At 44.0% G+C, this 19,736-nt stretch overlaps 1 protein-coding gene across 5 annotated transcripts in view; it reads left to right on the top strand.

The window, feature by feature from the left end:
* Nucleotides 1-19,736, top strand: part of LOC145343177 (EGF-like repeat and discoidin I-like domain-containing protein 3) — a 239,480-nt gene that overhangs the window by 193,689 nt on the left and 26,055 nt on the right. The window lies entirely within an intron of this gene.

A 19,736-nucleotide genomic window follows, 5' to 3' on the forward strand; every position in this document is an offset into this window, starting at 1 on the left:
TCAGGATGGGAGGTTAATTTCTTCTCTCACCATCTTTCCATAAACAGAAGGGTGTTTTGATTTGTTGCTTTCTTTAAAAGTGATGGCATGTTCCCCAACCCCTCAGTTTTGAAGCGATCCAATTTTTTGTTAATATTAACATAAGAAATAAGAACATAAGAAATAGGAGCAGGAGTAGGCCATCTAGCCCTTCGAGCCTGCCCCGCCATTCAATAAGATCATGGCTGATCTGTCGTGGCTCAGTTCCACTTTCCCGCCCTCTCCCCATAACCCTCAATCCCTTCTCTTATCAAAAACCCATCAACCCGCTTCTTAAAAATATTTAGCGAGGCAGCCTCCACCACTTCAACGGGCAGAGAATTCCAGAGATTCACCACCCTTTGAGTGAAGAAGTTCCTCCTCAACTCCGTTCTAAACCGCCTCCCCTTTATCTTGAGGCTGTGCCCCCTAGTCCTACTGTCTTTTTTGAGTGGGAAGAGTCTCTCCACCTCTATCCTATCCATCCCATTCATCATCTTATACGTCTCAATGAGATCTCCCCTCATTCTTCTAAACTCTAACGAGTACAAGCCTAGTTTATTCAGCCTCTCCTCATAGCTCAATCCCCTCAACTCCGGTATCAGCCTAGTAAACCTCCTCTGCACTCCCTCCAGGGCCAAAATATCCTTGCGCAGGTGCGGCGCCCAAAACTGCACACAGTACTCCAGCTGCGGCCTCACCAATGCCCTATACAGCTGCAGCAAGACCTCCCTACTTTTATATTCAATCCCCCTCGCTATGAAGGCCAGCATCCCATTCGCCTTCCTGACCACCTGCTGCACCTGCAAGCTGGGTTTTTGCGACTCATGCACAAGGACCCCGAGGTCCCTCTGCACCGTCGCCTGCTGCAGTTTTTCGCCACGTAAGTAATAGTCCTTCCTACCATTCTTTCTACCAAAGTGGACCACCTCACACTTGCCAACATTAAATTCCATTTGCCATTTCCTGGCCCATTCGCCCAGCCTATCTAGATCCTTCTGCAGACTCTCCACACCCTCCGCACAATTTGCCGTTCCCCCAATCTTGGTGTCATCAGCAAATTTCGACACCCTGCACTCGGTTCCCTCCTCCAGATCATCTATATAAATGGTAAATAGCTGAGGCCCCAGCACTGACCCCTGGGGCACCCCACTAGTCACCATCCGCCAATCCGAATAGCACCCATTGACCCCCACTCTCTGCCTCCTATTTGACAACCAATCCTCTATCCACGCTAACACCCTACCCCCAACTCCATGTCCCCTGACCTTCTGCAATAACCTCTTGTGAGGTACCTTGTCAAACGCCTTCTGAAAATCCAGAAAGACCACATCCACCGGCTCTCCTCTATCCACTGCCCTAGACACATCCTCATAGAACTCCAGTAAATTTGTCAGACACGACTTCCCATGGATCCAGAGTCCAGAATCAAAGTTCAACAAAGTAAATCTTTCATGGAGGTTTGTAGGTATCCAATGAGGCTACTTAATTCACTTTTCTGGTGGTGTTGGTTTCACGTAATGCAATGGGCATGCAGTGAAGAATTAGCCCTGGACGGGGTGGTATAGAGTTTCCAGCAGAAGCTGTGTAGATGGTGCCAGGCGTTGAACCTAGGCAAAGTTCCTTTTCTATGAGGCCACTAGTTAGATAGTAAAATAGCAGACTGAGACTTTGTAACAAGGCAGTATTACTGGTTCCACAAGCCAGAGGCCAATCTCACATGACTCCCACATCTCCCCACTTTTGGCAATGACCTGTGTCCCTCATTTTTGTCCCTGAGATTGCTAAATGTCCCTCCATTAAAGCTTGAAAGGAAGCTTGCAGGGCCCTTTGTCTTAGCAGGCAAGCAGACACCTGTTGGCCAACCTGGGTTATGCAATGCAGATGGCCTTTAGATAACTCTCTTTGAATTTAGTCTGTGCAATTCACAGTTGGTCTTTAAAGACTCTTCAGGGATAACAATATTGCTGGTTAGCTTCTCATGTTCAGGCTCACAGGCAGACATAGATTCAGCCACTTTAGTTCTTTGTCAAGTTTGAAATTTTCAAAGATGTAATATTTCTAAATCTTTTATAAAAATATGTAGTGGGTAAGGTCTTAGTCTCTCATATTATCTATGCACAACTTAATATTTCCTATGTCTCTGCTACTAATTAATAAATTCTGAGAAATTCAAGTTTAAAATAAATCCAAATTTAAACTCGTAATGAATTGCTTGCTCTCACAATTTAGAAAATGTGATTCAGGTAAAAACTCAGTAAGACTTTGAAGTTCACAGCTTATGTTCTCACATAAATCCTTATCTGTTCTTAATCTCATTAATAAACTGGCCTATATTCATGTCTTCATGTTCTTTAAATCTAAAACAGTTCTGCTATAGCGTAATGCTGATTCATTCTTCTGGAGTGAAGGGAGGAGTTATTCCATCATTTGGCACAGTACTACATGTTTATTGTGCATTCCCTGGCCTCATGGCCTCCTGTGTAAAACCATTTCTGCAGCTCTTTATTCTAAATCTTTCACACTTAACTTTATATCACCCAAGTCTTCTCAACCATTCAAAACCACCTGCTTTGCTAATCTGCCCAATCTTTTAAAAACTGCCATACTCTCTTCGTGCACTGAATGCCAATGCTTCAATATCCATCCCCAAGTACAGAGCCCAAGCTGTACACTGTACTCCAATGCACTCCCACTGAGATTTCCTTTAAATTGACCATTACATTTCACATCGGTGCCTATTGCCAGTATTCCATTAGCTATAATTTTGTGGCCTTATGCCTGTGCTTGAGATATTTCTTTTATTGCCTTGTGAACCTGAACCTCCAAATTCCTGGGATTTTCTTTATCTCACAACACCTTCCATCCAAAAAATAATCACATCCCACCTCCACTGCAAGCAAGGTCGGAGAATTTGCGCTCAGCCAAATCTCTGTTCACTGCAGGGGGACCAGAAAATCCCACCGACATGAACAGCCGGAAAGTTCCACCTAATGTCTGCTTCTACTTTACTATAATATTCCGCACTGCATTTACTGATAAGTTCCAGCTGCCATTTTTTGTCCATTCCACCATCTTATTAGTATGGTTTGATTGCTGGAATTATTTATTATTCTTAAAATAGTTATTTGTTAGCTATTACTCTCCCGTGCTTTACATCCAAATTATTGGCATACACAATGAACAGAAGGCAACCCCCCAACAGATCCCTGTGATACAAAGCTATCTACTTAAGCTGTTTTTAACTACCACTCTGTTTCTCAACTTCTAACTTGCTTTCAATTCAATTTGCAAGTTTCCCTCTAATTCCGTATCTCCTAACCTTCATCAGTAATCTCTGTATGGCACTTCATCAAAGTCTGTGTGCAGCACCACCCCAACCCACTCAATCTGGTCCTTCCTCAAAAGAGTCCTTATCAGGTTTGTGAAAGACCTCCTTCCTTTCTAAAATCCATGTGGCCGCCTCTAATTATTGTCTCTTCCTCCAGCTATGTAGTAATTTCATCTTTAATTGATGATTCCAAAAAAGTTTCCCTCACACAAATGTAACTAAGCTGACCGATATATATCTCCCTGTTTGAAAACAGATAATACTCATTTAACCAAACCCATCTGGCAGGTAATTGAGGGGATTGGGATGGTCACTCACCGTCCAATCTTACTCTCTGCAGACATGACATTCTCTTATTTATGCCCTAACATTTGACAATGCACCTCAGAATTGGAGCTATTGATTGCTGCTTCTGTATAGCTGGATACATTAAAACCCAAGCTTCCTACACTTTTTGTCCCATTTGCAGGACGTTAGTGAGTCAATAATGATGTTTGCATATAAAACCATATTTTAAGACACGTTTCTGTAAAGACAAAATTACAAATTAGGTAATTAAGTTACAAATTGGGCAATAGAAATTATTACGAAAGACAAGTTAGGCGAGGTACAGCAATAAAAACATTTGATATCAAGGTAAATGCCTGTTACAAAGTACCTTCCTTATCAGTTTCCAAGGTGATGCTTAGTCACACATCACTGAAAAAAGTGGCTGAGAGATTTCAGCAAGCTGTTACTAAAATAAGTGCATCGTAGGCAGTGGCTTTTTCTTGGATAGAATGAGGGGGAAAATAATTATTGATACATATTATCAACAAGACATGAGTTTTTTTTTAAGCCTACTTCATCCAGGTTTGCAGGGTCCTCACAGTGATTGCACACAACTGCACACTGAAGGAGAGGAATAGCTTCTGATTGACCAGCGCACATGGCTATTCTTTTGGAACCATGACCGGCACATGAGTGCAGCCTGTTGTGGCCTGGGTGTGAGGGAATCCAGCCAAGGAGGTGAAGCCTACAGCCCTCTGGGCCCAACTGGCAGCAGCGATCTCCAACTTAATATACCATGGTGCCCTCCCAAACAATAAACCCATCATTTAGCTGATGCCATTGTGGACTGCAGGGTCATGGGATCCTGCAGCTGAGCCCAAGAATGAACCAGAGGCAAAACCAATTGAAAGCTGTGGTCATCTCAATCTCTGTGAGCAATGGGTGGCCACCAGCCCCTATTGGCTTTAGGTCTTCCTCAGGAGGATGCAGAGTTCTGCAATCACCTGATGTGAGAGTTGTAGTCTTCAGAGTTACTGCTGCTCTGTGAACGTCAGGAAGATGACCCTTAACCTATGGATCCAGTGTAGAGAGTAACGCCTTCTTCTACTTACTGTCTTTGGGCCTCACCTCTGTTGCATTCAGATGCCTTCAGCTGTGTTGCATGCTGCAGTTGCATCTTCTCTTGCAGTTGCTGTCCTTGCCATTGTGCTTGGTGAGTTGAACACCATTTTAACACCTTGGTGACCCACCCTATTTCAGAATATGTAAACCTCATGTTTCTATGCAGCTTACAGGTGGAAAGGTTGGGAACCCTATATAGGTGTCCAAGTCTCTTCAAGGAAATGGCACCAAGTTGCATTTCCCAAGCAAAATCAATGACATTCGCCTCCAGAACCAGCATCTGTAAACACAAGTCTTCAGCTATGGTTGACCTCAGGCCTCCTGCTTTCTCTCTTTATACCGGGTCTGGGTCCATAGGACTCTTAAATCAGCCTCGTAGGTAGAGGATGTGGTTAAGAAGGTGTATGGTGTACTGGCCTTCATCAGTCGAGGGATTGAGTTTAGGAATTGGGAGATAATGCTGCAGCTTTATAAGACCCTAGTCAGACCCCTCTTGGAGTACTGTGCTCAGTTCTGGTCGCCTCATTACAGGAAGGATGTGGAAGCTATTGAAAGGGTGCAGAGGAGATTTACAAGGATGTTGCTTGGATTGGGTGGCATGCCTTATGAGGATAGGTTGAGTGAGCTAGGTCTTTTCTCCTTTGGGAGATGAAGGATGAGAGGTGACCTGATAGAAGTGTATAAGATGTTGAGAGGTATAGATCAGGTGGATTCTCAGAGGCTTTTTCCCAGGGCTGAAGTGGTTGCTACGAGAGGACACAGGTTTAGGGTGCTGGGGAGTAGGTACAGAGGAGATGTCAGGGGTAAGTTATTCACTCAGAGGGTAGTGGGTGAGTGGAATCGGCAGCTATCGGTGGTGGTGGAGGCAAATTCGATAGGGTCTTTTAAGAGACTTCTGGATGAATACATGGGACTTAATAGAATTGAGGGTTATAGGTAAGCCTAGTAGGTAGGGATATCTTCAGCGCAACTTGTGGGCCGAAGGGCCTGTTTGTGCTGTAGTTTTTCTATGTTCTATACTGGTGACTTCATATTGGCTTTAGCCCTCTGATTTCCCACTGTGCACTCACCATTCCTAACCTGTCGAATTGCTCATGCACAGTTGAGAAAGAGCAATTGAAAGTATGAAATACCTTTTAATTGCTGCTTTACTTGTGTTAATTGGCTTCCCGCTTAATTTATGAAGATTTCCACATTCACTTCAAACCGTCCCATGGGAGAGACAGAAAGAGGTGGGAACATGTTGGAAGACTGGCTCAGTGGCATTTTCTGGTAAATCGAGCAGTCCCAGGAAAATTCCACCTGGAGAGGTTGAAGGTGAAAAGCCGATGTAGTTGCCATTCAGTTCAGTATACACAACTCTGCTAACTTTGTCCAAACATTTGAAACTTACATGAGTCTTTGCAAGAAAAGCTTCCAATTCACTACACTTACCACCTGCAAAATGTTTCCCTTTCATTGCCCCTGAGGCTTAAGTTTAATATTTTTCAATGGATCATTCCTGTCTGGTGAGTTCTTTGTGAAGTGAAGTAAGTATTGTAAAATATTTAGTTTTGAAACCCCTTGAATTTTGAAAAAGAAATCCTGGAAAGAGTAAAATCTGGAAAGGAAAAGACGTTCAAAATAAAACTAACATGACATGCACAGACATAAATTACATTCGGAAAAATTTGCTACCACACATAGTTGAGGTTCACATTGGTGAAATTCTTTCAAATGATTATGCACAATGGTTACTTTTACTGGACATAGCAATGTAGGTAAAATCAAAATGGACCTAGCCATTTGGGTGCTCCAGATTGTAACATTGTTGTTTATTCTGGAGTGGAATTTGAGACTTTCAAGGTCCTTCTTATATTTGAAATATTATTTTGGTTAGCTTGTGTCCTGTGGTTTATGATTGTGGATTTTTGAGATTTGCTTTTGTTTCTGATGAAGAACAATAGAAAGAATCATAACAGTGTGGTCCAGGAATAGAGTGTAACAAAATCAGTATTTTCAATTCCCATGATAAGCCAATCAATTTGGCAACAGTAATATATCAATGTGTGGTTTTTCAATCAATTAGATGGAGTGCTGTGGTCTGTACAGTGGTGTGTTTGATGGTGTGTTTAATCAGGTGGAAGGATCCTGCCACCTTTTCACCTCCATCCTGACTAACTCCGTAGTGGAAAGATCTATAGCTGGACTTCCCACTCCACCACCAGTTGAGGCTCTTAAGTCAGCAATCAATGCTCACTTAAGGTCTTCATTTTAATCCAGCGGCAGACAGGAGGGCTCACAATGCACATTGTATGATAAACCAATTCCGATGGGTTTGCTTGTGCTCTCCCGAAGTGGGGCTTCCCATGTTCAAAGAGGGACCCAGTGTCACAAATGGGCAGATAAGGAGGCCTATGGAAACCATCCACCTGTCCTTGCTGGTGAATCCTTTCTCCACCCCTTCCCCATGACCTTCACCATCTTTTACCATCACTCACCTGTGTCTGGATGCTTCCTTCTTTGATCCAAGGCCTTCAGGTGCGATTAGTTCCAGCAGCAGCCACCACCTCCCCGATGGGCATTGCTGTTCAATGGGGCTGCCAACCTCTGAATGGCTCACAGCTCTGGCAGGGACCATCAACCCTGGGGGCAGAAAGCCCACAGTTGAACTACTAAGTGCTTGAGTGGCATGAAATGTAGTGGCCTTATTAAAAAGAGGTGATGCAGAATTCTCACCAGCTCTGCAGCCTTCCATTGCCCCCACAAGATTCCGCCCAATAAGTTTAAAGGTGCAAAGGAGACTTGTCATTGCTTTGAAGCAAATTGAGTTGCAGAATCCCTATGATTTCAACGGAATTATTTGTAAAGGCCAATCTATATTTTGTATATAACCTCATAAGAGGAGACAGATCAACCTGGTCATTGTATGGATTTTATATCTAAAGATTGCATGTAATATTTAGCATTGCCCTTATTTAATTCAGCACACAGATATTACAGAAACGTTGTTTGTTCTGTTTCAGTAGGAACAGAAGCCGATTTGTTTACAAGATTAATAATTGGCTGGTGCATGCACCCCTGCAGACTTAAAAATTGACAGATGGGCTGAAGGCCCGTGTAATTAAAATATCTGCTAACTATTTATTAGTTTAATTAAATAGATAATTAACCGCAGTGTGGAAGCACTATGATTCCTGAACTCCTGGGCTTCAGAAGTTCTAAGAAGTTCCAGGAAGCTAATTGGTCAGGGATGAGTAATCTCTGGTTAGCATTGGAATTCAGCACTTTCCTCTTTTAAGAACGGAACAGGAACTAATTTCATAGCAACTTTCCTCAGGAGATGAAATTGCATGGGTGAAACACAGTGCATCAAATTGTACAATGTTAGGGTCAAGGTAGTTTAAATGGCCAATCTTTTCATTTAATATTTTCCTTTTGATCTTAATTTATTAATCTAAGTTTGTCTCAAACCCTATCCCCCCCCACCCCCCACATTCTATTTCCCTCAGCCTCTCCCCATTCTCCATTGTGGTTTGTTAGGTAGCAACACCTCAATCAATAGATTGTGTGTGTGTGTGTGTGTGTGTGTGTGTGTGTGTGTGTGTGTGTGTGTGTGTGTGTGTGTGTGTGTGTGTGTGTGTGTGTGTGTGTGTGTGTGTGTGTGTGTGTGTGTCAATAATTTTCAACATCAGTCATGTTTGCTCTCTAAGTCCTTGCGCAACTGTAGTTTCCACAGGCTATAAGTTCATTGCAACATACCTGTGGTTGTAAATGATTCCAAATGTTGGTCTTTGAAATGAAAGTAGGGACTTACAATGATGAAAAGGAAAGATTTGCATTTCTCGACTGCTTTTCATGATCACCGAACGCCTCAAAGCCCTCAGAGCTAATCAAGTCCTTTCTGAACTGCAGTCACTGTTGCAATGTAGGAATCACAGCAGCAAAGATACGCTCAGCAAAGCCACATCAACAACAACATGTCAAAGACCAGATATTGGGCGAGGTTTCCCAGCATCCTAGCTGTGTGTTTCCCACTGGCAGGAGGTGGCACATTGTTTCCTTGCAGCACAGTTCTCTGGTCCTGCTGCTGTCATTGCGAATTCCCATTGACGTCACCCCATGCTGGCAGGAAACCCACGGGCAGGGGTGTGCTGCCAGCGGGAGTAGAGAATCCCGCCAGCGTGAACAGCCAGAGAATTCTTGCCAGTCTGTTTTTTTTGTGACGGTGATTGAGGGATAAATATTGACCAGGATGCCAGGGATAACACCCTGCTCTTCTGTGAAACAGCGCAGTGGGATTCTTTTACATCCATCCAAGCACACCAGTTTAAAATTTCATCCAAAAACTGGCACTTGCAGTGCAGTGTTCCCTCTTTATTACACTGGAGTTTCGGCTTTGATTTTTGTGCTCCATCCAATATTGGGACTTAAACCCAGAATGGTGTGACTCAAAGGTGAGTGCTATCAACTGAGCAATGACTTGACACTTGGACCGGAATTTTATTGCCCTGCCTGCCACAGGAATCAGAGCGGGCAAGGTGCGGAACATGGAAAGGTCCATTGACCTCAGGCAGGATTTTATGGTTTTGGGTCGAGCAAGACCGTAAAATCCCACCCACAATGAGTATCTTGGGAATGAGTGGAGTTTAAGATTTGTATTAAATCTGTTTCCAATAAATTTAGCCTTGAATGTCAGGAACATTAACTCTATGATGACAATGTTCTGGTGGACTTCTTCCAACTGACCACAGGAGATCCAAGGAGAGGTTACAATCATTTATTCATGATTCAAACATGGAGGGCACTTTCCTCCAGTATTGCTGTCGCAGGGAGAACATCCTAATACAGCTCTCTCCACCATGGTACAGCTGTAGACTATTTATACAGTTAGTATACAGAATGTTGTTTAATTTCCAATCTTTTATTATGAAACCTTTCACCCAAAAGCTTGGCTGCCATTGCTGCATTGCTAGAGACCATTCCTTCTCCCAACAAGCAAATAACCTTGCCGGCAAGTTCTGCTGATCACAAGTCTTTGGGCTGTGTAAATTTCACTGGGTATAAGCATTTAACTAGCCTGCATTCTTCTACTCTAATACAGGGATTTAAGATCTATGCCCCCCTTTACTAAATCTGTTCATTCACTCTTACAACAAACCGCAATTTATTTCTTCAGATTTGGAGATAAGGCAGATATGATTCGACCTTATGTACTTTCAGAATTAATCACTTAATCTCCCTTCTACATCATTTCATTCCGATTTGTAATGAAATGTTTCAGCTGCATTGTTATTTTCAGATAAACAAGTCTTGGTTTTCTGCTCAAAATACCCATCTCTCTGGAAATAATGCTCTACTGTCTCACACTGTGGGATTTTATGGACTTGCTCGAGCAAGAGCAGAAATTCCCGCCCAAGATAAACGGACATTTCTATTGTCCGCCCCTCTGCCTACTTTGATTCCATGGAGGGTGGGGCAGTCGAATTCTGACGTGAGTGTCCAGTTTTAACAATCACCGCCAACCGAAACTGATTGGTGAGGGGTGGTTTAAAATAAGCCGAGAGACTTACCAATCCTGCTTCCTTCTCATTGAGTCTTTATACTATCCTGCATACGAGCCAAGACCCCAACTCAATCTGTAATTTTAACTTGAAGTAAAGGGGTCCCGTTTTGGCACCCACATCAAGTTCCAGATGGTTGAAATGTCCCATTTAAGAGAGAAAACAACTAATGTTTCAAGATTATGACTCCACTAATCGTGAAAGATGATTCTAATTTACCTAGTCTGGCCTACATGTGACTCCAGGGCCACAGCAATGTCGTTGACTCTCAACTGCCCTTGGGCAATTAAAGATGGACAATAAATGCTGGCCAGCCAGCAACCTCCATGTCCCATGAATAAATAGAAAAAATATTCTTCTTTCTTGCTGAGTACACCCAATAGCATCTGCTCTTTTTCAGCAAAGTTGGGTTAGTGTCATTGGATAACGATCACAGGTAATTTAGAAGAGCCTGCTCACATTCAGAGACAGTGGGCAGAATTTTAAGGCCAATTTACATCCATTTTGCAATGGGAAAATGTTGTAAAATTGGGCGTAAAGCGGTTAGTGCGAATGGCACCGGTTTTCACGCCTGCACAATTTTACAAGACCTGGATTTCCAGCACGGTCAGCTTCTCACTGGAAATGAGCAAGGGGCTGATTCATTTATTTAAATTTATGTATATGTTCATTTCAATGTGTTTAGCAAGCCCGGCGTCACTTACCTTTATGGCCTCCCCACGAGAAGTTTTCTCCAGTAAGGAAAACACCTGCATCCCATGAACAGGGAAGAGTCATGTTGGCCTCGCTAGTGGAACTGGAGGCCATTAAGGCCCCCCAGTGAGGCTGAATGCAAGGAGGGGGGTGCCCCTTGGGCAGTGTCAGATTGGCAATGCCACCCTGAACCGGGGCTAAAGGGAGCAGGTGAATGGGAAGGGGGGGTGCCCACTGCCACACTGTATGAGTTCGGTGGTGGAGGGAGGGGAACTGCGATCGGTATGGAGGTGAGGAGGGGAGCAATGGGGACTGCATCTTGAGCTGTGGGCCCCCGCAACTTGCGGGGTTGGGGGAGGGAGCTAGTTGAGGAGGCCTGCAGTAGCAGGAGTCTGAAAGCTCTAGGTCTGTCTATCAGACTCCTGCTACTGTTAATACGCATATGGAGCATCAGGGGTCCGCACATGCGCAATACCTCCTTCTACAGGCTGTCTGGTGAGTTAAGCTCCGTCCACAAGCTCTCTGGCTGGAAACTGACTAACCCATCTTTTTAGAGGCAGAGTGCATGAGATTAGGTGTGAAAACTCGCCCAACAGAACAAATCTTGTGAAATTCCACCCAATGTGAGAATTTGCAATGTGTCAAAGGGAAAGATGGTCTTATTTTTACACACTGCCTTGTCCATTCCTCAGCAGGTCAGGCAGCATCTGCTCAGAGACATAGTCAATGGGCTGAACTGTACCTTCCCCCATTGATCTGCCCCCATTGCCCTGGCCTGGCCCAGCCCATTAGTCCTGGCCCCATTGGTGCCAACTCTGGCACTGCCCAGTGGGCATTTTCCAGGTGCCAGAGTGGCACTGCCCAAAGGGTACCCCCACCGTGCATTCAGCCTCCCTGTGGAGCCTCAAAGGCCTCCTGTTCTACTAAAGAGGCCAACATAATCATTCCTGTTCATGGGGAGCTGATGTTTTCCTCGCTGGAGAGAACCTCTCCGGGCAAGGCAATAAAGACAAGTGAGCAGCGGGCTCACTAAACACAGTGAAATGAACATATCCATAAATCCCCACCCATCTATACCATTAGGTTACAGGAAGACATCCCACCTGCAACCAGCAGGGGAGCATAATATGATTCTCAAGCTGATGACCTTTCCTGCTGTGTATTTCCAGCATTTTCTGTTTTTATGCCTTATCTGGAAATTTGCTTTTGAAATGCCTTAGTATAAGTGTGAAACATAGAAAATAGGAGCTGGAAGAGGCCATTTGGCCCTTCAAGTCTGCTCCACCATTCATCATGATCATGGCTGATCATCCATCCAACTCAATACCCTGATCCTAACTTCGTCCATATCCTTTGATCCCCTTGGCATCAAGTACTATATGAAAACATGCAATGTTTTGACCTCATCTGCTTCACATAGCAGATTCAATAGGCTAACCACTCTCTGGGTGATCCATTGTGCATGTGCTGATTTGTCAGAGTGAGGATTGGAGCATGCGCAGTAGCCCCTCCCAATTGTTGGCCAACTCTATTGCTGGCCAGACCCACGACCCCACTTCGCTGGCCTTCTGACCCTCCATCCCTCTGATTGCTGGTCTCTTGGACCTCTCTGGGCCAACATTGATGTTCCCCAGCTAACCTCCTGGCAGTCCCAAGTATCCTCCGCCCTCCCCCACACCCCCCCGACAGCCCTGACCACCTGCCGCCCCCCCCCCCCCCCCCCATCCCCCACAGTTAGCCAGCCCCAGTCAGCCCTTCCCTCCCTCTGTCACTGATCCCGAATGCAGAGAGGCAACTGGTCCCACCACCCTACCAAGTGTTCCCCCCCCAACAGGTCCTGCCCCCCAGTGGGCACCGCCTCCTCTGGCCCCACTACTTGAGTTGCCTGATGCCCAGTGGGCAGTGCCAGTTTTGCCCCTTGGACAGTGCCAGGAGGACAAGCTGGCACTGCCCAAGGGGCACCCCCCCCCCTTACCTCCAATCTCCAGGGGGGCCTCAGTGGCTTCTGTTCATTCCAGCAGGATCAGGCCGCCGTTCCTCATTAGTTGGGAGCTGTTGTAAACCTCACAGGAGTAAACCACTCCTGGCAGGGTGGGGGGAAACACTAGTGGGCCCAGGATTAGAGTCTCGAATTAGAATTGAAATGGTAATTTAAATATGGAAATCAGCGGCATGGGGCTGTTGACTCTACAAACCTTCATCTGGGAAGCGCACACAGTCCGGCACCCAGCAGGGAGCCCTCTAAACGGCCTCTGCTGATGTCTCCCAGCCTGTTGTGCTGCTAGAGCAGTGCAGCTGGCTGGGAGAATCACCCCCACTATGTGAAACAAGCGAATACTCTGTGTATACTGACAGGAAATGGCAACTTCTGTGCCTTTCAAATGCCTGAATAAAGAAATAATCTTAGCTGCTGATTCCAAAGCAGGGTCGATAATATAGCTGGATGGCTCTGCACATTAATAGTTTCTGTATTGATTTGACAACTAATTCTGACAATTAAATGTTTCCTGGTAAGCTGCATTGTGCTGAATGTCTGTACAGGCATTGCTAACAATGCAAAATGTATGGTGCTCTTTTGTCATTACCACCTAATTAGAGTATGTCCATCTAAAACTTGCTAGGCACTTATAGCAGAATCAATGACACACAAAGCATCAACCAGAACACAACATAAATTTACATGGAGTCTTTACTGTGTTTACCTTAGTTCAGTTGACAGCATTTTTACCTCCAAATCATGAAGTTCAGGTTTCAAGACCCCTTCTCAGGTTTGAGCACAAACATCACAGTTGGCATCGTGTTGACAGGATGGTACTTCACGAGTGCTGCACTGATAGAAGTGCCCTCATTTGGATAAAATGTTAAACCAAGACTCAGTCTGCCTGTTGGGATGGACATAGAAGATCAGAGCAGGAGTGTTGACCCTGCTGTACTGGCCAATATTTAGCCCTTGAGCAACCTAACAGGAGCACAGATTATCTGGCCATTATCACATTGCTATTTATGGGAGCTTGCTGTGCGTAATTTGCCTGTTGTGTTTCCTGCATTACAACAGTGACAACACATAAAAGTATTTTGTTAAGTGTAAAGCAGTTTGAGACACTTTGATCATGAAAAATGCTGTATAAATGCAACTCCATCTTTTAAATGTTCCAAGGCACTTCACAGAAGGGTTATGAAGCAAAATTAGATTCAAATTACTTTTGGTAAAGTGCCACATAACAGGCTTGTCAGCGAAGGTTAAGCCCATGGAATGAAAGAGATAGTGACAGCACGGAAATTGCTGGAGTGATAGGAAACAGAGGGTAAAGGTGAACAGTGTTTTTTCGGTCTGGAGCAAAGTATCCAGTGGGATTTATTTATTTATTTATTTGTGTCACAATTGGCTTACATTGACACTGCAATGAAGTTACTGTGAATATCCCCTTGTCACCAAACTCTGGCTTCTGTTCAGGTACACTGAAGCAGAATTTTAGCACGGCCAATGCACCTAACCAGCACGTCTTTTGGGCTGTGGGAGGAAACCACAGAAAACCCATGCAGACATGGGGAAAATGTGCAGACTCTGCACAGACAACAACCCAAGCTGGAAGTTGAACCCAGATTCCTGGTGCTGTGAGACAGTAGAGCTGACCACTGTGCCACCATGTCCGATCCCCAGAGTTACATACGAATTAAGAGTAGCGGTAGGCCACTCAGTCCCTCGAGCCTTATCCACTAGTCAGTAAGACCATGGTTGGTGTTAGGACCCCTGTTACAGCTAAGCTAGACTGAGGTGTACAGGACACAATTTCAAAATATGCAGATAACACAAAACTTGGAAGTATTGTGAACTATGGGGAGGGTAATGATAAACTTCAAAAGGACATAACTGGGCTGGTGGAATGGGCAGACATCTGGTAGATGAAATTTAATAACAAGGAAATATAAACCTTATCAATGAGCAACGAAAGTTAACATGAGAGACAGTACATTCTAAAGAGGGGGGGTGCAGGAGTAATGGGTAGGCATGCACAAACCTTTGTAGATGGGAAAGCAAGTTAAGAAAATGGTTAATAAAACATACTGCATTTATAAATATAAGCACAGGGAACAAAAATAAGGAAGCTATAATAAATCTATCTGAAACACTGGCTTGTCCCCAATCGGACTGTCATCCTCAATTCTGGGAAGGAATTCTAGAAGCAGCACATGCCACAGCTGCCCTACAGTTCCAGAGACTTCCAATTTCCTCCCATACTCGAAGAATGTGCAGGTTAGGTGGATTGGCCATGCTAAATTGCCCGTTGATATTCCAAGACATGTAGGTTAGATGGGTTAACCATGGAAAATGTGTAGATTTACAAGGATAGCACGAGGGTTAGGGCCTGGGTAAGACACTCTGTCAGAAAGTCATTGTAGACCCATTGGGCCAAATGGCCTCTTCTGCATTGCAGGGATTCTATGATACATCAGGAAGGATTTGAAGAGGGTACAGAGAAGTTTCATGAGAAGGTTTCCAGGGATGCAGAACTTCAGTTATGTGGATAGATTGGAGAATCTGGGTCTATTCTCCTTGGAGAAGAGAAGAATAAAAGGATATTTCACAAAGTCTTCAAAATCATGAAGGATTTGGACATAGTAGTTCAGGAAAGAAGTAGACATCAGGAAAACCTTTTGACTATAGCATGGGGTTAACATCTGGAATGTACTGCCTTAGAATGTGGTGGAGGCAGATTCAATCAAGATGTCCAAAAGTGAATTGGACAATTAACTGAAAAGAAAAAATCTTCAGGGTTAGGTGATAAAGGAGAGGCAGTGGGAATAGGTATATTGCTCTTGCGATTAGACACAGTGGGCTGAAGAGCGGCCTCCTTTTGCACTGTAGCCTTGCTATCATTCTGTAATGAGCTTCTAAACTTGCGGGTTATGTGGATTGGCCATTCTCACTTGCCCCTCAGTGTCCCAAATTGTGTTGGGGGATTAGTGGGGTACATATATGGGGTTACAAGGATAGGACCTGAGTAAGATGCTCTGTCAGAGGATTAGTACAGATTCAATGGGCCAAATGACCCCCTTTAACACTGTAGGGATTCAATGATTCTGGATCATTTTAATCACTACCATTCAAAATCGAGTTTGAATGAGATGGAAGTCCTGACCATGTAGTCTATACGAAATACATAATTTTGTTTGCTATTTTTAATAAAAAATGTCAGTCAAACTGCAGGTAAATTCCCAAGAGTGCTCTTTGACTCAAAAATGATGTGGAGTTTAATTTCAACTAAGTGTGCGGGGCAATGACATAACCTAATGCTTTGATCTCTTGCTTATGTTGTTTGGTTCAATCAACATGACATTTTGTTTTGGGAATATGAAAAATCAACCCAATTTGACTCTATGTAACTTGGTATTTCAAAATCGTTTCCAGGCTACTGAAAGCAATAAAACTTGAAATTACATAACTGCTGTCCAAAATGTCCCAGTTGTGACAATTTAATCATTGGAAATTCTGCCAACTCACTGCACTAAAAAATTAGCATGGTGGGATGGGAGAATCGCCCCCATTCCAAAAAAAGCACTTTTTCTCCAAATGCATTATTTTCAAAGTAGCCTCAGCTGTTCAGGAAGGTTCTAAAATTTTAAATTATGGACCAGAATTTCACGCTCCCCCAAGGAAGGGGCAGGGAGCGTAAAATTGAAGGAACGGGATTTCCTCTGGGTTCCTGCCTCTCCCGAGCACGCATGGATTTTATGATGGAATGGGCAAGGCTTCATTGGCCACTTGAGGGTCATTCCTGCCCAGCCAATTTTTAGGCTGGTGATAGGATTGACCTTGTATGGGAGAATCCCAGAAATCACCTAACTTAGATCTCCAGTGGGAGAGGGTGGGGTGGGGTGCCTCCATCATAAGACCTCTTTTGAAGTCAGGCACCTTCCCCTTTCCCACTTAATGTCCTGTGGCTTCCAGAACTCTGCCCCCACCCTCCCCTCGAAGCCTCTCCCCCAAGACCTTAATCACCCTTTTCATGCATCCTTTAGGCCTTCTTTATCCATCCTGCCCAAAGACCCATTGAGCTTACCTTGGCTTCTGATGTCCAGACGTCATCTCAGGCATCCTCATGCAATTGTCCTTCAATCCACTGTAGCTCTTGTCACTGCAGGGATGAGAGAGCTGCCAGTCAGTCAAATTAGATGGCAGCTTTCTAAGGTGGGAGGGAAGCCCAGTCTGCAAGCTCTTGACACTCAAATATCAACACTCTGAGGGGGATGTGAGAACTGCTATCCAAAAAATTCAGGCTATGGTATCAGATTAGAAAGGCTGATTGTACCATTGCCTGCCTAAAAAATAAAAACATGGTCTTGTTCTTGCATTTCATTTTGTTTGACATAATAACTCGATAACAATACACGAGGTACTTGCTAATGTGCAACAATAAATTGCTTCAACAACTCAGGTTCTCCATGGAGACAGCTATTATGCTATCTGCAGCAAACAATGTCTACTCAGCAATAGCACTAATGGTGGCAGTCAAGGTCACCACCACTCTCGACTTTTTATGTGTCTTGCTCCATCCATAATTGCAAAGAAAGTATCTGGAATATAAATTGATGTTATAAATACTAACGTGTCAACTACAGAATTGATCTATTGTTTCAGCAACACAGACTCATGTGTCACAAAAATACAATAATCACTACCTAATGTTATTTTTAAAATTCATTTGTGGGACATGGGCATTGCTGACTGGCCAGCATTTATTGCCCATCCCTAGTTGCCCTTGAACTGAGTGGCTTGCTCACCATTTCAGAGGGCAGCTGACAGTCAACCACATTTCTGTACCTTCATTAGTTGGCTTTTCATTTATAAATGTGTCTGGTGCTAATCCTGGCATGCTCTCCTGCATTCCTCTTTGAACCAGGGTTAATCCTTCTGTCTTAGTGGTGATAGCAGAGTAGGGATATGTCAGACCATGAGATTACTGAGTTTAGTGGAGTGCGTGAGGTTCCCAGCATCTCACAAATGTTTTGAGCTGCTTGACCTTTTTCTGAATCTATCCTACTTAGCATTATGGTAGTGCCACACAACACGATGGAGGCTATCCTCACGATGTGTCTTTGTCTCTGCAAGATCTGAGTGATGGTCAGTCCTGCCAGTAATGTCATGGAAAGATCATCTGCAGCAGGTCAGTCAGTGAGGATGATGTCAAGTAGCTTTTCTTCTCTTGCTGGTTCCCTCACCACTGGCTGCACCTCAGTGTGGAAGCTATCTCTCTCACGACTCTGTCAGCTCTGACATTGGTGGAAATACAGAGGTACAAAAGGGTCCAGAGGGACAACTTTTTCACACAGAGGGTGGTGAGTGTCTGGAATAAGCTGCCAGAGGTGGAAGTAGAGGAGGATACAACCTTTTAAAAAGCATTTGGATAGTTACATGGGTCAGATGGGTATAGAGGGATATGGGCCAAATGCAGGCAAATGGGACGAGTTTAGTGGTTAAAAGAAAAGGGTGGCATAGATAAGTTGGGTCGAAGGGCCTGTTTCCATGCTGTAAATCTGTATGACTCTATGGTGCTACTGAGCCAGTGTTGGTGATGAACATTGAAGTCCCACATCCAGAGTATATTCTGCGCTCTTGAGAGCCTCAGTGCTTCTTCCAAGTGGTGTTCAACATGAAGGAGTACTGATTCACCGACTGAGGGGAGGTGGTAGTGATAATCTGCGTGTTTGGCATGGTGCTATGAGGTTTCATGAGATCTGGAGTCAATGTTGAGGACACCCAGGGAACATCCTCCCGACTGTGTACTACAGGCAGTGGGACAGGACATACACAGAGGGAGTGATTGTTAAGTCTGGGACACTGTCTTTTAGGTGTGGTTCACTGAATATGACCAAGTTGTTGCTTAACTAGCGTGGAACAACTCCTCCACTTTGGGCACAGGCTTCACAGGTATTAGTAAGGAGGACTTTGTAGGAGTTGGCAGTGAATGTCAGTGTGGTTTCCACTGCCCAGGTTTATGCCGAGCAGTCCCCCACTTTTATTCCTTTTTGACTTTTCTGTAATGGCTTGGTACAACTGAATGGCTTCTCACTCTGCCATTTGAGATACAAGTTGAGACTGAGTGGGTCGGGAGTCACATCAGGGTCAGACCAGGTTGGAGGTTAGATTTATATCACTAAAGGATCAGATAGCTTTTTACAACAATCTGATAGTTTTATGACCATTTTAAAAATGTCACAAGGGTGTTCATTCCAAGTTTTTACATTGCCTTGTTTTTAAAGCCAGATTTATGAATTAATTGGATTTAAATTTCACCAACCGCCATAATGGGATTTGAACCCTTTCACCAGAACATTATAGCCTGGGTCTCTGGATACTCATCCACTAATGTTACCACTGACCACCATCTCTATTGTTGATGACCATCCAAGTATTACTTTCTGCAAGTGACGGAGTACCTAAACTGACTCCATCAGTATTCAGCTAGCAGCTTATCAAGAGCATCAGATCATGCTGTTTAAAGCCTGCTCCCCAGTCAACAGTTATCATGCTTTCATTCATTCGTTGAATCATGATGCAAAGTCAGTGAAATGTGAAGGACCAGAACAATGTGGTAGTTAGCTTCAGCAAGAATAATTAAATGTAAGTACTTTGCTTTATATATATTGCTTTGTACGGTATATTTAATTTTACTTTGAGTTTACATTTGATTCGCTTCATTACCAAGAATTGTTTAAAGTTGTTTATTTGATGTCCTAACTATGAGCTGGTTCGGGAC

Source organism: Carcharhinus amblyrhynchos, chromosome 5, assembly GCF_965287045.1.
Source record: "Carcharhinus amblyrhynchos chromosome 5, sCarAmb.v2.hapA, whole genome shotgun sequence".
Classification (NCBI taxonomy): Eukaryota; Metazoa; Chordata; class Chondrichthyes; order Carcharhiniformes; family Carcharhinidae; genus Carcharhinus; species Carcharhinus amblyrhynchos.